The sequence below is a fragment of the Pinus tabuliformis genome, chromosome 9, assembly GCF_031772625.1.
Source record: "Pinus tabuliformis cultivar Carrire ecotype Pingquan chromosome 9, CPIR1, whole genome shotgun sequence".
Classification (NCBI taxonomy): Eukaryota; Viridiplantae; Streptophyta; class Pinopsida; order Pinales; family Pinaceae; genus Pinus; species Pinus tabuliformis.
Genome location: NC_142307.1, coordinates 599,736,246 through 599,752,123, shown reverse-complemented (window position 1 = coordinate 599,752,123; position 15,878 = coordinate 599,736,246).

Below are 15,878 nucleotides of genomic sequence, written 5' to 3'. Positions count from 1 at the left end.
CAAATTTCCCATCGAGAAATTTCCAGTCAATCTCATCTTCAGGGAATCAGTATGCAATATTACAAAAGCATGTGTGAAACTGTTCAACAGATTCATCAGGTGATTTTCGTAATTTTAGAATTTTTTGTCAAGTTCTTTATAGTTAAAGTGATTAAATGCATGGTCTATCTCTGCGACTAGATGAGCAAGAGAATGAATATATTTTTCGATCAGTGTGGCACACTCGTGCATGGGGTGCCCTCAAATCATGTAGACAAACAACATGCATCTCATATATATTCAAAGAATATATGTCTGTAGCATGAGCCTACAACACTAACCACATGCCTAACCAAGGATACATAGCCTCCACCATCAATTTTTTTATGATACAAGTTATCCGAGAGCTTTTCGGAGATGATGAAATCATTTCCATAAGACATACATTACGAAAGAGAAACTCTATAGTTATTCATAATAGATGTGTAGAGATTCAAAACAGATGTGAGGACTCATCTTTTCATCTAGCCCTCCTTCCAGCACCAAAATGTTGACAGTGCTAGACCCACCAACATGTAAGGGGATCTCCCCGGTAATAAGTCCCAATTAGACCTTAGACCATTTGGTGTAGGAGTCCTAATGGTAGGTCGTATAGCAATGCCTTGATCACGATTTCGTATAGAGGCAAGTAAGATAACTATGTTGGTAGAAAAGGTCTGATAGCTACAGTGAGTCAAGGAAGGTGCATGAGAGGTTCTAACATATGTGGGTTGAGATGAGTGCACCATTTGGCAACCTATAATAGTAGATGTATGGGAAGGGAACACATGAGCGAAGATACATCACAAGCTGGAAAGCAAGTCAGCTAGAAATCCAAAGTGATGGTTAAACCAATCGACACGTTTGATAAAGGTTCATACATGCTCATATAGAATAGTCCATACATGCATGCATAAGAAAGAAAATACATATGCCACTTATAGTAAAAAAAGATAGCTAGAATACAATGAAACATATGCATAAAACATGCTGACTCTTGTTATATAAAGAATTGTAAGTTCCAATCATACAATACATCCATGTACAGCCACTAGTTCCAATAGTGGAGTGTTACAGCCACATCTACTTGCTCCTCCAAAGAGATGAACTAGCTCCGTGTAGTGGAGAAGCCAAGGCACGTTACAATAATGTCCAAGCTCTCTCCAAGATAGTCTTATTGGAAGCTTGGCTGACCAAAAGCCTTTACAATGAGTTATGAGGTTCTATTTATAACAAAGGGTGGCGTGACCCCTGACATTCCCATTTGTGACAGCTCATCTAGCCTCATGACTCTTCATTTACTCTATGACTGTTACATCCAACTATTGACTATTTAACTTCCACTTGACATGATGTTACATTACAATGCACATGTGCTCATGTGAGAAAGAATGGCTTGAGAAATCCATGCAAGAGATCACTGGCACTCGGTCCATTGAGGTGAGACCAACTCTTTGACATGCTTATGACGATGAGGTTGGTGAGATGATGCCAAGCTTGGTCGTGCATGATGGTGTGCATGCACCCCATGGTGAGATCTTGCTAAAGCGAGCTCTTTCCTCCGTTGCATCCGGTGCCTTGGTATGGCTCCTTCATCAAAATCATCTGCTAACATGTGCATGGTGTTCTTGGGTGTGGATAAACGGACAACACACTGATGCATAATGTCCGTGTTGATATTCAAGTGTGTGATGGTGGTCATGTGCATCAACTTGCCGAAGTACATGTTCATCTCCAGTTGGACTTGCTTCTTGTCTTTGCCTTGGTGAGTGCACTGAATGGTTTGGATCACTTGCATGTGCATAATGAAATGCACACTACTGAATCCCTTACATGCAACCAACAACAATGCTGACCATGTCTGCTCTGTGCCAGCTGCTGGGATGGATCTTTAACATGTACGAGTACAATTTCATCCATGAGTGCATGTTGCGCCCACTACTATTCCCGTTCCTGCTACAAATCATTTTTCTATCTGTGTAGCTTCATGTTCTTCCTTGAGTTGATGCTTCAACACATGAAACTCCTTCTTTGTTCAATCCTCTATCTTCGTGCAATCTTCATGTCGCGACGTCACCTCATAGCCTGAGCCTCCAAAGTTTCTTTCATCATCATCGGATCTGCTTGAGCTTGCAACTTTGTTCCAGCTCTATGTTGTCAACAGCCTTCCTCTTTCATTCATTGCATTTGATATGCTACCTTCAACTGTTATTCATGATGTTGGTGATATCATATTGTGATGTCCTTGTGTACAAACAACTTGATATCTTCGTGAGTAGGAAAGCTCATAGAAATTTCATCGAATGCATCTCCAATTGTGCTCTGAAAAATGTCTTCGACAATAATCTCTTGGAAACTGTTGTACATGCACTACTAAGAGGAAGATGAACACCTACAATAACTAGAGGCATGGAAACATTCATGGAAAGAAATCTATCAGTTGAAAACCAAAATGAACTTGAGAAATGACTTGCAACATACCTGTGTGACTGATCATGAAGGTTGCACAATTTCGGTCGGGAGGTCGGGAGACTAACTACCAAGACTACACAAGGCACAGTTTGGGCTCTTGGGATGTTGATTGACTATTAGAACTGTGCAGGGCACATTCTAGTATGGCTGCTGACTGCTAGAATTGCGCAATGGATAATCTCAGCTGGAAATGGTTGCACGCTCACAGACTGCATTACGCAATTTTCTGGGCCAACAATCCCTGTCACTCAAAAATGCACGAAGTAGTGCTAAAGGATAGCCACTTGGAAGAAATGTGCATTTCCTGAGAGGAATATAGAGCCTTCCCTCTCAGGATTGTGCAACATTGTCTTGGTGAGGCCCTTGGTGAGGCAAAGTCCAAGCCAAGGCTGCCCTGACTCGCTGAAGGGAAGTTGAAAGAAAATGTGGAAGTGAATGCATGGTGACACTAAATGAAAGAAGAAGTGATTGATCGTGCATGTAAAAATTGAAGGAAATATTCAGTAAACAGATCAACATGCATGTGGGTAAGTGAGTTTCCAAATCAGTGACCATTCATGAATAATAGTTTCCTGCATGCAACAGCAGTGAGATAGCAACGAAAACTAAAATGGTGCTTACAGGTAAAAACTAGTATGTATCAAAAGGACAACAGGCATTCACTGAAATGAAGCAGATAGTGTTCATATGAAGCGAAATGCAAAAAATGCCAGAAATTAAACACAAGTCATGGAAAGTGGGATTACCCCAAAATAGTTGACTTGAATATGCCGACAACTCCTAGATGTGATGCAGGATGTTAGTGCTACAAGGTTGATGTGAGGAATGAGCTCTGTAGCAATCGATTGATGAGTTTTGATAACATCGATGTTATGACATGCATGCCACAAATCTAGGGAAAGCGACACTTGGAGGGAGGTTTTGGAAATGATCCTTGAATGTAACCTCTGACTGCCTAAAATAGATTCCCGAAACAAGGGATGCCTTCGATGTTGCCTTGGGAGAAGTAGTCCATTCATGCAAATAAGTTTTGCTCGGTCCCAAAGGGAACTGGTCAACTCAGCTAGGCTGGCTGCCCAGGAGATTTATGCAATTTCTAGGTAGAGTAGCTGGTTGCTGCCCAGATTTGCACAAATTTTGGGCTGAGCAGCCCTGTTGTAGGAAATTGCGTAATTTTCACTATGAGAGTTGGCTGCCAGAATTGTCCAATTCTGGATCCCATCAGGCTGCCAGTCATGATTGCACAATTTCTGGAGGGAAGCCTGGTTGCCCTCTAGAATTGCGCAATTCCTTAGGGGAGCTGCTCACCCTGCAACTAGACCAAGTCTGTGTGATCCGCCTATAAATGGAATGCATCGACCTATAATCGACATGTTGCCTTTGTGCAAGAAAAGCACTGAAGCTTTTGTACTTGACGAAGCAAGACATGCTAGTGTGAATTTTGGAAGGGAGGCACCAAAACAAAGCTAAGGAAAAATTTTGGAGGGTGATTGTAGCCGCTATGACAGGAGGCTATATATATATATATATATGAAGGCTATGTATATACGGAGGTTGAAGTTGTGCATAAGTTCTGTATATGCACATATCTGGAGGATGAAGTTATGCATAATTTCTATATATGCACATATCTTTTTTATATGCACAACTTTTGTATATACACATATCTTTTGTATATACGCAACTTCTATATATGCACATATCTTTTGTATATGTCTCTATCTTCCATATATGTACAACTTCTGTATATGCACATATACAGAAGCTACACATATACAAAAGTAATGTGAAACTTCCATAATATGCATATGTGGCAACCTCCATATATGTTCAGTTTCCCAATATGCGTACATTGTTTGTATATGCACATCTTCCATATACAGACATCTACTACATGCATAACTTTCATATATGAATATATATGAAATATGTGCATCTATGGAAGACAAATAGATTCTATATATTCACATATTTTGTATCACATATCTTTCATATATATGCAACTTTCTTATATGTGCACATCTTCCATATGTGTGTAACTTTCATATATGTGTATATATAGAAGTTGTGCACAAACAAAATATATGCACATATACATAAGTTGTGTTACAAAGGTTGAAGTTGTGCATAGGTATGTGCATATATGGAATTTGGGCATATATGGAGGATATGTGGATATACAGAAGATATGTTCATATGCAAAAGTTGCGCATATACAAAATTTACGCATATATGAAAGTTGAACATATATGAAAGTTGCACATATATGGAATATATGTTCATATACGAAAGTTGTGCATATAGAATATTTGTGCATATATGAAAGTCGTGCATATACAAAAGTTATACATATATGGAAGTTTCACATATACGGATGATATGGGCATATACAGAAATTGTGCATATATGAAAGATATGCGCATACACGGAAATTGTGCATATACGGAAGATATGCCCTTTGTAGTACGAATTGAGTTTAAATTAAAACTTGGATCTTAGGGGCTATAAAATTTGAGGTCATGCATGAAATTATGCATAGTTCATTTTTGTGGGAGTTGGAAAGCTCTAACAATGTTGTTGAAAGTTGAGATGATCCACAGGCTTAATTTGTAGGAGATAAACTTAGCTCCTATATTCAGGGGCATAGTTGGGGAGTTCGATCAACACCCCCACCAAAGTAACTACAGAGGATACTTTGTTTTAGGGGAAAATTATGTTCTACATTAGATATTTAATGTGACATCGTTAAAAGAAATGTTGTACTCGATAAGTTAATTTGTGACGATGATATTCCAACCTTGTTAGAGAATATAAAGAGGGTTTAATTGATATCCTTGAAAATATATTTAAAATTAGTTTGAACATTGTAAGTTTTAACATAATCAATTTTTGTATGAAATACTCTTTCTTCACAAATAATTTTTAGAAATATATGATCATTCATTAACAATGAAATTTGATGGTGGAGATCTATGATATCAATTCTTGTGGTTAAAATAAATGGCGAGTTGTTAAGAGATAGAAATCAAAAAATTCAATGGACAAGGTTTCAATCTCTGGAATCTCAAATGGAAGAACTTTTGGTGAATAAATATTAGCGGATCAGTCTCAAAAACTATGCATATATGGAGGTTTTTGTATGCATATTACGGAAGCTGCACATTACTTCGGCATATGCACAACTTTAGCATATGTACAACTTCTGTATATGTGCATATACAGAATTTGTACATATATGGAGATATGCACATATATGAAAGTTGCACATATACAAAAGATATGTGCATATATAGAAGTTGTGTATATACGAAAGATATGCATATATACAAAAGTTGTGCATATACAAAAGATATGTGCATATATGAAAGTTATGCATAACTTTAGCCTCTAGATATGTGCATATACAGAATATATGCACAACTTCAACTTTCGTATATACGTAGACTCTATATATACATAGCCTCCATATATGCCCAACTTTAGTATATGCGTATATCTTTCGTATATGAAATTTTTTTATATATGTTCTGTATATGCACATATATGAAGGTTATGCATATATGAAAGACATGTGCATAGTTGGAAGTTATGCATATATGAAAGATATGTGATACAAAAAATGTGCATATATAGAAGCTTTGTGACTTTCATATATGCACAAATTATGTATATGCACAACTTCCATATACGCACATATCCTCCATATATGCCCAAATTTCATAGATGTGCAACTTTTGCATACACGTATTACAGAGGTATCACATTGTTTCTATATATGTGTGAATTTCGTATATGTGCGACTTGTGTATACACATTATAGAGGTTTCACACTATTTCTGTATGTGCACAACTTCCGTATATGCACAACTTTTGTATACACATATTGTAGAGGTTTCACATTGTTTTTGTATATGCGCAAACGGATATGTGCATATAAAAAAATTCCATATATACGAAGCCTGCAAAGATACAATGGTTGAAGTTATGCATAAATTATTTATATGTTCATATTCCATATATGCATAAATTATGATTATATGCATTTACAGTATATGTGAAACTTCAATATATGTGCATATATGGAAGCTATGCATATGTCCATAGCCACATTTCCACCCTCTTTCAGAACTTGACCTCTGATGACAAAATCACTATAAACTGACAAGGAATTCTCCCTTGGAATTTTCAATAATTCTCCCCATTATTCAATGTCGAACGTTATGTTTTATTTATTTTGTATGAACCCTTTCACCTCCCACAATTTCAAATAAATGTCTATGTGCCTTGATTCCTCTAATTCAACCACCCTCATATATTCACTATTTTTCTCTAATCCTGATTGTACTCAAAAGGCTTTGACCATGGGTTTTCCATTTTCTCTATTCCTCTTGATATGCCTCCATTTTCTCTGGACTGTGTGCAGAGGCAAATAATGTTGCTACACTACATTCTGACAGAGGAACAAGATGCTGACATTTTGAAAAAATATTTTTCAAGAGGGAAGTTTGAGTTCCACATGTGCAAGATAGGGGTGGTTGGTAATCCATTTCTTGATTAGAGGGAGTGGTGAAAAATGGAGCAAGAAAATCTCAATTTGATTTTATTATTATGTTATTGTGACCTATAGAATGCATACCTGTGACATGTTTGACGAAATGACTGTCATGGTTGGGCTTGGTGTTAGAGGCTTTGTCTTGGGGTCATTCATTGTCTTAGAATGTCTCCTTAAGTTCCAGGTAGAGGTTTGGAGACGGGCCCTGAACAAGTGGCTTAAATCTTGTAGTCTTTGGAACAAAACTCGTTGAAAAAGACTGTAGTCTCCCCCTTGTAGGCATTGTGGGGGCGACTATAGGGTTCTAGTCGCATGCATGCCTTGTTATGGGAGTGACTAAGAGTTTAATTCATTGAAAGGCTAGGTTAACTCAAGGGTTAGGCACCAGGAGTGGTGGATTAGCTCCTGGGGGTCCTGTAGCACTTGAGGGAGGTTTGTAAAGTGTTGGTTAAAGTCAGTTCCACTTCCTTAAATTCACCTAGGGAATTGAATCATATCATAGTAATCCTTCATAACATATTTATCCTTGTGGAACGGTTAGCTTGGGTAAATGTGCGAGCAGGGCATTACATAATATAAATTTTGTATTCAAGCATAAGCTTGTTTATTTATTTGTATTATGTTTATATGTTTATATTTTCCTCTAACTAACAATAACTTATCTCCCTACACTTTTTCATGTAAGAAAGTTATGCCATGACTTGTGAAATGAACCACCCAATCATGCTAGACATTGGGTTTTAGTCTTTCTTCATGTTGGAGTGCACCAATGATGTCATGGGGATAAAACTACATGCGTATTGGGCTTATTAAAGAAGACGACTTGGCAATTTTTTTATTAGTCAATTCTTTTTGTGCGTGATATGTTGCAAGAAAAATGCATGGGGGAGGGTTACTTTGTATCATGGAATTTAAGGGTTACTTTGTGTCATGTCTTGTATTAATCCTTAGTGTTGTAGTGGCTGCAACACCCTCCAAAATTTTGGCCTGCATCCAATTTTGAAGCCTTCCTTGGGTTTTTCCTTGATGTTTGCAAGCACTTGGGCCCATCCCGTGAGCTTGTGTTGAGTCTTTGCGCCCTCCTCGCTCGACCGTTCAAATGACATCTTTTTTGCATCTTGGTCTCAATGTCATGCTTGAGGTCATGTTTTAGCCATACATAAGGTTCACATTCGTGTGTACAAGTTGTGTCTACTATGTAAACATTCGTTGCACTCACATAGGAAGTTGCATTAATTATCATGCACACGTCATTGCGGTCATTCAATAAGCTATCCCAAGTGGTGTGCTAGTCGGTCACATTGTCAGTCAGTCACACTGAGTGTATGTTGTCTTGTTGGTTTCTGTTGTCTTGTCATCAAGTCATGTTGAGTGTATTTGCATGAGGTCATGCATGTACGAAGTCACTCGTTCACACACTTGGACAATTTGTTGAATTTTTGTTGACCAGACCATTCTCCAATAGTCAAACGTCCACTGAGTTACATTGCACACTTTCATCTCTCATGGATTATGTACTGTTGCGTAGAATTGCACAAAGCTTGAGGCTACCTCCGAGGTAGTCTGCATTGCGCAAACATGGAATCGAATCAACTGACTGTCACCCAAAGCAATGAAAATGTTCGCAAAAATCCATTTCAATCTATGCTGCTGGCAAGCACATAAACCAAGCCTCCAGCTAGTCAACTGGAGAGTTACCCCAGGACTCACTCCCCTAAAAACTTGCGCAAAAGCTATAGAGCTTACCCACTACTCTGGCTGAGGAAACTGCGTAGACAGGCTAGATAGACACCTAGTGCCTATCCCTATCTCCCTCAGAAAAATGTACAACTGTCCTAGCCATCCACCTAATCAGTCGACCAACTCCTCACCTAGAAAACTATGCAGAGTTCATGAGAAAGTCCCTTTTCATCCCAACAACCTCAAATCAGAAACTATGCAGATGTGATCACCAGGCCAGCCTCCCAACATCTGTGGATTTTTTGTCTCTAGCCTTCCTGCAACTCGCTGCTAGCTCCCCCAAGGAACTGCACAATTTTTTCTTCCAAGCCTCCCTGTAGCCCATACTGATTCCCTCCAGAAATTGTGCAGATCTGTCCTCCAGCCGAGCTAGATCCCGCGAACAATCACTGCTGATCCGGATTGTCCATCTCATCCTCCTAGTGATTTCTAAGCAATTTTCACCAACAATGCCCGGAGCCTGCATCCTAGCTTGAAACTTTCCTTGTGCAGTTTCATAGCCTTCTCCTCTCTCCCAGTCACCTGCATCCAAAAAAACACATGCATCATGGTAGACTAGAAGGTTTATGGATTTTATGTCACCTCGTCATGAGTGATTGCAGATACATGTACATGGATATGACATGATGCGACGATGGATGGGATGAACAAAGAGAGTACATGAAGGGAGATGTGGTCATGAACAGATGAACGAATGATGCATGCGAGAATAACCTTTCACGAACAGACGAACATGTCAAGCATGTTAGGGTACAAGCAAAGGAGCAATGTGCACATGCAACATCAAGTGAACACCAATACCATCGGAGACCCTGCACACCTTTCCATGTGGAGGTCAAGCTGTGATACACCAAGAGCACATGCATCACTTAGCAACATTGCAGATCAACATGGAAACCACCAGTAGCATGGACATACCAGCACTGTCGTGTTGAGTCATGTCATGAGTCATGTTGGCTAGATGACTACTCTGGGCCATACTATGTAAATCAATGTAATGTAATGTGGAAGTCCAAGAGACCCACTTGTAATATAAAGAATCATGTAAAGTTGAGAAGTCATGAAAGTCAAACAATCATGAGGGAACTCAAACAGTCACAAGGGCCAGTTTTACCCTTGGTTATAAATACCCCTCATTTGTACATGCGATGGAATTTTCACCTTGGCTTCTCCCATGTAGCATTGAGAGTTTGTATTATTTTCTTTGAGGAGTGAGCAGTGTCTCCAATGCCTTACCCACGGGGTTAGTGACGTATGATGTATTGATGTGTCTTGGAACTTTCACTTAATTCGGAAGCCTGATAACAGGCTAGCACGTTTTCACACATGTGTTGTAACTGTTTGTAAGATTAATCTTGAACACTTGTAATGCATGTTGCTTTGACTTGTGTTAAATAATTGAACTCATTCAGTTTCTGTAATGCATATATTTATGAAAATGTGTTGTATAAGTTGTTAACGTTTTCCTACCGATGTTTCTTACCTCCTCGGACATCAGACAGAACCTTTCATGTAAAATTTTTATAATGATCATCGCACTCGCACGGACTGTAGCATTAGGTGTTGTATGTGTTATCTTCCCTTGTGTGTTGTGACTACCGCATCCCTATGGACTGCTCCTCCAGAAGTTGTGCATGTCCTGTTGTTTTGTGAGTCTCTGACAGAGTTGGGACATCCTCCCTTTTGACTAGAGACTTACTCCCATCCTCTCTCTCTGCGGTGAAAGAACCTTGACACACGTAACACTAGCACTCTCCAGGCATGCGAACCTTGCTATTCAAATACAAAGAAGATCATTCTCATGCTAATAAGCAAAATCTAAGGCAAACATTTAAGATAATGACAATTAAGCCATCATACCGGATGGGACTCCCACACCAAACGATGTGAGGTCTGATTGGGATTTTATACTAGGGTGATCCCCTTAATGTTGGCAGGTCCAACACCGTCAACACTTAGTTATATATGAAATAATTATATATTCTAACAAGGGGAATTCTTTGTAAATGTAGTTGGCTTCGTGGAAACATCATCATCTAAACGATATCCCTTCATAATTCAATATTTGGTTACACACATATCCTAGGTAGTGGAGTATCAAATTTTCCATCAATGCATCCCTAGTGTCATGATAGACAAGGACCCTAGTATAAGACATTTCCTCCATCTCCAAGTATAATCAGTCGTAGTCAAGGTAAGTCCCAAGGTCATCCCCTATACATCGAAAGACATCTTCTATATATGAAAAATTTCATATATATATGTGCATATACATATGTTGCAGAGATACACAATTCATATTTTGTTTATATTTGATTTTCGTATATATTGTATATATAGAAGATGAATTTTTTATACGTGCAGCTTTTGCAGACACACACACACAAACACACACACACACACACACACACACACATATATCTATGGAAGCTTGCATATGTAGAAGATAGTTTCTGTATATTCACAACTTCTACATATGCACAACTTCTATACATGCACCAACTCTCTATTGCATAAAAAATCCCAATGAAATACATATGCTTAGAGTAGCACACTAATGTCTCTCAATTATTCACTTGGTTTGAGCTTATTTTCGTATATACAAGGAAATTTTTTTATTATTAAAACATGCATATCTAGAAGATGGATTATGTATATGTACATAGATATGGAAGATATCTTTTGTATATGCATGCTTCCATATGTATGTGCATATAAAAAAGTTGTGCATAGATAGATGATGGCTTCAATATATGTGGATATATATATATAAGCTTGCATATATAGAAGCCTACTTCTATATATATATGGAAGCTTGCATATATAGAAGACTACTTCTGTATATGCATGGTTTTTTTATATCCACACACACACACACACATGTATGGAAGTTATCTTCTATATATACATGCTTTTGTATCTATGTGCATGTATAGAATTTGCGCATATATAAAAGTCATGAATATACAGAAACTTTCTTTCATATATTCACACTTCCATATATATATGTGTATATATACAAAAGATGCACATATAAAAAATGTTATCTTTTGTATCTACAATATATGCCGAAATAAAATATAAACAGAATATGACTTTTGTATCTGTGCAACTTTTGTAATTTCACATATATATGAAATTGTGCATGTATGGAAGATGACCTCCATATAGTCATAACTTCTATATATACACATAGATATGGAAATCATATTCCATATGTGCATACTTATAGATCTATGTTATAGAATATGCACATATACAAAAGTCGTATACTAAATTTGCACATATACGAAATTTATCTTTGATATATGCACGTTTCTTTATATGCACATATGTATGGAAGCGTCCAATTACAAAAGATTCCATCCATATATGCATAACATCTATATATGCACATAGATATGGAAGCATGCATATACAAAAGATGACTTCCATATATGCACATCTTCTATACATGAACATAGATATGGAAGTCATCTTCCATATATGCACACTTCCATATCTATGTGCATATATAGAAGTTGAGCATATACAGAATATGACTTCTATATATTTGCATATTTTGTATATGCACACACACAAACACACACACACATATATGGAAGAGTGCATATACGGAATATGACTTTCATATATGCACACTTTCATATCTATGTTATAGAATATGTGCATATACATAAGCTATATATTGAAGCTGCACATATATGGAAACTATCTTCTCTATATGAATGATTTCATATGTGTGTGTCTGTGTGTGTGTGTGTGTGTGTGTGCATATACAAAATTTACACATATACAAAAGATGGCTTCTTTATATGTGTGACTTTTGTATATGTACATATGTATATATGGAAGATGACGTCCATATATGCATAAACTTTATATATGCACATAGATATCGAAGTATGCATATACAAAATATGGCTTCCGTATATTTGCATATTCTATATATGCACATATATATGTGGAAGAGTGCATCCACAGAAGATGGTTTGCATATATGTGCAACCTCTGTATATGCACATGTATATGGTAGTCATATTTTGTATATGCACACTTCCACATCTATGTGCATATACATAAATTGTGAATATATAGAAGTCATCTTTCGTGTATGTATGTTTCCATATATATGTGTCTATATACAGAATTCATGTATATAGAAAAGTCATTTTCTGCATATACATATATATAGAAATCAAATATATATAGAATATGACTTCTATATATGTGAAACTTTTATTTAATATCTGAAATCATGCATTTACGAAAGATTACCTCCATATATGCACAACTTCTATATATACACATAGATATGGAAGCCATCTTCTGTATATGCACACCTCCATATCTATGTTATACAAAATGCACATATACAGAAGTCATACTAAAGTTGCGCATATACGGAAGCTATCTTCCATATATGTACAATTCCATATATATATATATATATATATATTCAAAAATTGCATGTTATCTTCCATATATACACACTTCTAGATCTATGCTACAAAAGATGCACATATACAAAAGCTATCTTCCACACACACACATGAAAGCGTGCATATATGGAAGATAGCTTCCATATATGCACAAATTTATTACGACTTTTGTATATGTGCATCTTCTATAACATAGATTTGGAAGTGTGTATATACAGAAGATGGCTTCCATATCTTTGTGTATATATAGAAGTTGTGCATATATGGACGTCATATTCTGTAAATGCATGATTTCATATATATCTAAATATACAAAAGTTACACATGTATAGAAGTAATCTTCTATATATATATTTGATTTTTGTATACTTCTCTATTTTGTCTTCATATCCATAGGAAACCTACATCCACCATCTCAGAGGATGCTTTAGAGCTTTCCAATATAGGAAAATAATGAATTTAGGTCAATTTACAAGCTTAGAAAATTACTTCCTCTGAAGCTTCGTCCATAGATAATTATATAAGTTAATTTCAAGGGTGGATTGGTTGAATCTCCAGGAATACCAAATTTCATTTTCCTTGTAAATTCAAATATTCTCTATAGCACAACTAACAATTTTTTCTTGTTAGATTTGCATTGAAATAGACAACCATTCCTAGCAAGCACAACACTTATCAGTATTGTTTAAGGTTTAAAGACCCAAACTAAAAACATTTTGTATTCATATACTTTGGGTGTTATTATGAGATGAGGGCCATTTTAAAATCCTTTTAGTGACTGACACGAGCCCCTCCAGGTTTCCATGGATGACAGGAATGGTAGGTTCTTAACAATTTTCTTATAATAACGTGTTTAGATACACTAACATCTTTCAAGAGATAGATGATCTAGAGTCGACTGTAATAGATTGATTACTTCCTTCCAATGTTCTCATAATTTGACTATGAAAAGACCCCTGATAGACATCCTAGCTCAAGGTGTAGGTCCATTAAGAATCATAAATTTTGGAATACCACTTTCTATATGCCCATCACAAGATTTTACATAGCTTTAAATCTTAAAATGATTCCTTAATATAAGGAGATTCTCCCTTTTTCAAGAAACATTGCTATTCATGAAAATCTTGGATGCTTAAGTAGGTTGAGTTTCTTTCTCATTTTGTCCATCTAGAATTATATTTTTTGAATATGATTTATACATGTAATAATATTTACAATATTTTTTATATTTTTTAAATTTCCTTTTTTTGTTAGAATCAATTGGTATTGAACTAATAAGTTTAACATTATGAAGTTTTTTAACAATACACTCAAACATCATTTATGTAAGTTTCTATGAACCATATTTTTTAAATTTTTTATGAAGAAATATTAACTTAATATATGTTAATACATCCATAAAATAAAATAAATACATAATTATTAATATAATGATGTTAAAAAACATATGTGAATGAGATTATAATATGAGGAAAATTTTATTGACAAAAAAATTAATAAGTTTAATAATTAGGTAGATTTTGGAATAGGTTTTCCAAAATTTCATTTTAATTATCAATAACTATTAGGTGGATGGATAGCCCATGGGGCTTTGGATTGATGGTGAATGGGTGCGTTGTTAAGGCACTCCTTGCGATAGGTCAGCGGTTCAAATCCCCTGTCGGTACTTAGGTTAGTCTTAACTAGAAAAAAAAAAAACTATTAGGTGGATGGATCAAATTTAACCTCCATGGAATATTTTAGAATATCCTTAGTAGTATACACAAATCAATGATTAAGACTTATCTCCATAGTAGTTATGCTCCTTTTACCCTTTTAATTAAATTAATTAATTAAAAAAATTTGATATGAACAAGTGTCGTATCAAATGAGTTATTGTTTTCTTGGGTGTGTGGCATTGATAAGACATGGTATATACCCATGATATGGTAAGAAAGTCTATTACATATTAAGAATATCCAAGATAAAGTGGGGGTAAATCTCCATGATTAACAATATAGCTCCATGTTTATATATATATATATATATATATATATATATATATATATATATATATATATATATATATATATATATATATATATATAAGAAAGTCTATTACATATTAAGAATCTCCAAGATAAAGCCGAGGATAAATCTCCATGATTAACAGTATTGCTCTATGTTTTAAATATATATGTGTGTTTAACTTACAAATTAATTATTTTCGTAATTAATAATAATAGTAATTTAAAATAAAGTTATAATTTAGTTATTTTTATGATTTATCATCAAGTGTTTTGATGTTTCTTTTGGATTGATTTATATGAACTTTTACCAACCATTTAATTTATATGAGTGCTAGTATATTAGTTAGTTTGACATTATGTAAAGTTCTTGGTTTGTAATATAGTTTTTAATTAAAAATGTAATGATTTTTTTGGATTGGAAAATAGTTTTAGTGTGCCAAAAAAAACAAAAAAGTAATATCTTTCCATTTCAATCTATGCATCTAATTGCAATTTGAAAATATTTTACAATCAACTATATATGGATAATGAAGGCATGCATGTATATTAAAACAAATACACACGTTCATCAACCAAAACGAGAAAATATATATTTTTATACATCTTTCACATTTATGTCTGAGTTTTATAATAAATCAATGAAAA